This window comes from Nematolebias whitei, chromosome 3 (genome assembly GCF_014905685.2).
Source record: "Nematolebias whitei isolate Nwh7 chromosome 3, NemWhi1, whole genome shotgun sequence".
In the NCBI taxonomy this organism is placed as follows: domain Eukaryota; kingdom Metazoa; phylum Chordata; class Actinopteri; order Cyprinodontiformes; family Rivulidae; genus Nematolebias; species Nematolebias whitei.
This window is the reverse complement of record NC_056500.1, coordinates 4,130,008-4,135,181: the sequence shown is the minus strand read 5'-3', so window position 1 is coordinate 4,135,181 and position 5,174 is coordinate 4,130,008. Positions and strand designations below refer to the sequence as shown.

Here is a 5,174-nt window from a genome sequence, read left to right as displayed (position 1 = left end):
ATTTTGTTACTTTTAGCTGGCATTTTGTTACTTTTAGCTGGCATTTTATTAATTTAGCTGGCATTTTATTTCTTTTAGCTGGCTTTTTATTACTTTTAGCTGGCATTTTATTACTTTTAGCTGGCATCTTATTAATTTAGCTGGCTTTTTATTACTTTTAGCTGGCATTTTATTACTTTTAGCTGGCATTTTATTAATTTAGCTGGCATTTTATTACTTTTAGCTGGCATTTTATTTCTTTTAGCTGGCTTTTTATTACTTTTAGCTGGCATTTTATTAATTTAGCTGGCTTTTTATTACTTTTAGCTGGCATTTTATTATTTTTAGCTGGCATTTTATTTCTTTTAGCTGGCATTTTATTATTTTTAGCTGGCATTTTATTATTTTTAGCTGGCATTTTATTTCTTTTAGCTGGCTTTTTATTACTTTTAGCTGGCATTTTATTACTTTTAGCTGGCATTTTATTAATTTAGCTGGCATTTTATTACTTTTAGCTGGCATTTTATTTCTTTTAGCTGGCTTTTTATTACTTTTAGCTGGCTTTTTATTACTTTTAGCTGGCATTTTATTATTTTTAGCTGGCATTTTATTTCTTTTAGCTGGCTTTTTATTACTTTTAGCTGGCATTTTATTATTTTTAGCTGGCATTTTATTATTTTTAGCTGGCATTTTATTAATTTAGCTGGCATTTTATTATTTTTAGCTGGCATTTTATTAATTTAGCTGGCATTTTATTTCTTTTAGCTGGCTTTTTGCTTTTCTAGTTAGCATTTTGCTGTGTTTATTGAATGTTTTGCTACATTTAGCTAGTAGCATGCAATATTTAGTGTCAGCTATTTTGACAAGGCCCCTCCTTCACATTAATTTTCACAGAAAAGCAACATCCTTCTTTATGCACGTTTATTTATTTATTTATTTATTTGTTTGTTTGTTTATGCTTTTCCCAGCTGTTCAATGTTTTGTTTATTAATATTTTTTTTATTTTTTTGATATGTCAATAAAAAAATTGAAGAATAAGCTGTAATAAAAAAAATAATCTGGTGATTTATGAAGCAAACAAACTTTTTAAATTATTGCCATAAAAACATTTTTGTGTTTTTAAAACGTCATAATTGTTTGATTGCTCATTTAAAAAAATCTCAGACACTTTTCACTGATGTTTTTTGTTTGTTTGTTTTGTTTAACTCTTATTAAAAATCAAGTTATTGATATTTTGTTCCTGTAGTGCTTCATTATGACCACAAGAGGGAGACAAACATCTAAAGTTATTTTTAAAGCTAATACAGTTTTTATTGAAAGCAAATACAAATATTAAAACATGAAACAAACAAAAGATAGAAATATTATTTATATAAAATTATTAAGTGCGTGTGATATTTGTTTGCAGTTTTATAGATTTTTTGTGTAAAGACAGAAAATGTTGTGAAGTAAAGTTTGAAAACACAAAAATAAGTTGTTTTTTCCCCAATGTGTAAAAATGTTCATCTTAAAAAACAACGAAGCTTTAAAATGTTTTATTTGTGTAAAATCTGCAGGAAAAATAAAATAATTTGACTTTAGAAGAATTGTTTGAACAAAATGTTTTAGATGTTTTAATACGTCCACATTTAATCATTTTGTTCTCATTTTTCAACTTTACTTATAGATTTCCTGTAACTTTAGATTTTAAGAAAAAAAATTTAATATTTTTTTAGCTCATTCAAACTTTAAATTAAAAACATCAAAATCCAGTTTTATGTCTGTAATAAATCAACATTATTTAAATAAAGTTATGTTTTTTGTTTGATTTCATCTTGAATTTCTGCTTAAACTACTTTATGACAACAGTCGAGAAATAAAAAAGTAAAGAAATGAATAAAAACAATAACACAAATGGTTTATTGTCTCGTTTATTAATCTTTAAATTTAAATTACTGTTTATTTAAACACATTTCATCAAATTTACTGTTAAAAATTACAAAATTTGAAGGCGTGTCTCTAAAACTGACTCAGAAATGATAAACATGAATAAACTCTTGTTGTTGTTATTATTAGTAACAAACAAATAAAAAGCACTTGTTATTTTCTGCTTCTATTTTGGTTTCTGCTGCTGACGTGGAGTGACGCTGGAGGTGAAGGTGTGGATTTATCAGCTGAAGCTGGAGGAAGCGCGAGACGAGACTTCCGGTCGAACGCAGCCTGCCGCCTTCAAAATAAAAGTATCGTTTTCATTTTTTTCAAATTTCTTAAGATTTGAGTTGGAATAATTCTGTGAGCACAAAGTCAAAGTCCATCCTCCACGCATCCATCCATCCATCCATCCATCCATCCATCCATCAATCCATCAATACATCCATCTTCTTCTTCCAGAGTCAAGCTTTGGGGCAGCATCTTGATCATGGAGGTCCAGACATCTTTCTCCACAGCCACCTCTTCCAGCTCTGCTGGGAGGACTCCAAGGTGTTTCCACACCAGCTGAGAGACGTAGTCTCTCCAGCGTCTTCTGGGTCTTTTCTGGGACTCCTCCCAGTTGGACATGTCCAGAATACTTCTCCAAGGACGTGTCCAGGGTCCATCCTTACCAGATGTCTGAACCACCTCAGCTGACTTCTCTCGGTGTGGAGGAACAGCAGCTACGAGTCTCTCCTGATACATCAAGCCCTCGTTCTTTCATTCATAGGGGGAGGGTAGAAACGTAGACTGACCAGTAAACTGAGAACTTTTCCTTGCAGCTCAGCTCCCTATTCACTACAATGGACCAGCACAGAGTCCACAATACTACTGAGGCTGCACCAATCCATCTGTAGATACTTGAACTCCTTCACTGGAGGCAGAGCCTCAGACTGAAGAGAACAATCCACCCTCAGACTGAGGATTCAGATCTGGAGGTGCTGAGTCTCATCTCAGCCGCTTCACACTCAGCTGCAAACCACTCCAGTGAGAGCTGGAGATCACGATGACACCACCAGGACCACATCATCTGCAAAGAGCAGAGATGGACTCCTGAGGCCACCAAACCAGAAACCCTCCACCCCCTGGCTGCACCGAGAAATTCCGTCCATAAAAGTGCTGAACAGAATCGGTGACAACGGGCAGCTCTGGTGGAGTCCAGCTCCCACCATGAAGGGGTCCGACCTGCTACCAACAATGTGAACCAAACTCTCGCACCACTTGTACAAGGACCAAACAGCCCATCGCATCGGGCCCCCAACACCATACTCCCGGAGCACCCTCCACAGTACCCCAGCCGAGGAACACAGTTGAAAGCCTTAGTCCACAAAACACGTGTGGACTGGATCCAAACTCCCATGACCCCTCGAGGACCCTAGTGAGGGTAAAGAGCTGGTCCAGTGTTCCATGGTCAGGACAGAACCCGTACTGTTCCTCCTGGATCTGAGGTTTGACCAACGATTGGACTCATGTCTCCAGTAGACCTTTCAGGGAGGCTGAGGAGAGTGAGGCCCCTGCAATTGGAGCACAGCCTCCGGTCGCCCTTTTAGAAGAGAGGACCCACCACCCAGTCTGCCGAGGATGACCTCCATGACCTCCACGACCTCCATGACCTCCACGACCTCCATGACCTCCACGACCTCCATGACCTCCACGACCTCCACGACCTCCATGACCTCCACTACCTCCATGACCTCCACGACCTCCATGACCTCCACGACCTCCACGACCTCCATGACCTCCATGACCTCCACGACCTCCATGACCTCCACAACCTCCACGACCTCCACGACCTCCATGACCTCCACAACCTCCATGACCTCCATGACCTCCATGACCTCCACGAGAAGCACCAACAACCTTGTGGCCACAGCTCGAGGCAGCTGCCTCAACAAGTGAGGTGCTGAACATGACACATGGCAACATGAAAAGTTATTAATGAATAAATAAAAAATTACATGAGTAAAATAAAAATAATATATATTATTATTATATTGATCATTAGAGGAGAACATTATTATTATTTATCTAATTAAAGGTTAATTGTAATAATAATTTGGTATAAAATATATTAGATTTTTGGTATTTTCTATTTTAAATTTGATTTTTTTTTGGTTGGTTTTATTTGGTTTTGATAGATTTTTTTATTTTGTTCATTTTTGAATAATTTTTTTTGTTTCAGTTTGTTTGTTTCAATATATTTAGGTTTTATTTGTTACTTTAATTAAATTTTTTACGTTTTATTTGTTGATATAATTTGTTTTATTATACATTACACTTATATATATATATTACACTTTTTAATCAAATATTTTTCTTGTTTGTTCCTTTTATTTAAAATTTTCTTTGACTTTTACGTGTTGTATTTATTTTTATTTGATCATACCATTATACTTTAATAAATAGTTCTTCCTTTATTTTGTATTTTTTATTTATTTTAGTCGTTTTTTGTTTTGTTATATTGTTTGTTTGTTTGTTTGTATTCTTTTATTTTGTTTATTTGTTGGAATGAGGCTTTTATTGTGGAAGTCCGTGTCCGGCGTCTTGTTTTTTGTTGTGAACCGAGAAAAGAAGGAGGTGATGGAGCAGGGAGGAGGAGGAGGAGGAGGAGGAGTGTTTGAAGTGTTCCGACCTGCAGCCTCAGTGACGAGGAGGAGGATGAAGATGATGAAGAGGAGGATGGAGTGATTCGGACGGTTCGGGAGCCCCTCAGCTGCTCCGGAGTCAAACCAGCCCCGCGCGCTCAGAAGCAGAGAGACACACCGAGAGGACACGCGGTGACACGCGCACGGAGATACGCGCACGGTGAGTCCGCAGCCATCCTAACCGCGGAGCCTCACAGCGACAGAGGCGCACCTGAGCCGGGTCAGGTCCCCCCCACCCCTGGTCCGGTTTCACGGTCCAGTTCTAGGTGTTTGCCGCGTGCGTGCGTGTGTTTATGTAATGGGAGTGGGTGCACGTGTCCAGCTGTGCGCGTGCCCAAGCATGTCCTCAGTGGAGCGCAGTCAGTGATTACCATGATGAGAGGAGGTAATGAGCGCGTGGAGCTGCAGCTGAAGGCAGAACAAAGCCGCACAGCGGCGCGCGCGTGCGCGTCTCTAAAGCCGTGACATGCCATCAAACCAGTTAAAGAAATACTGAGCTGATGATTTATCCTGTCTCAAATCTGAGCCGTGAACAAAAGTGATGATCAGCTGTTTCACTCCTTCAGCTGCTTCACTCCTTCAGCTGTTTCACTCCTTCAG

The 5,174-nt window shown here is 38.3% G+C and overlaps 1 protein-coding gene across 1 annotated transcript in view; it reads left to right on the top strand.

Annotated features, from left to right (window-relative positions):
- The first annotated feature begins 4,508 nt into the window (after positions 1-4,508).
- Positions 4,509-5,174, top strand: part of LOC119407621 (GTP-binding protein Di-Ras2) — an 8,200-nt gene continuing 7,534 nt past the window's right edge. The window contains exon 1 of the mRNA XM_037674442.1: positions 4,509-4,734. The gene's annotated coding sequence lies outside the window, so the exon portion shown is untranslated. The remainder of the gene's footprint in view (positions 4,735-5,174) is intronic.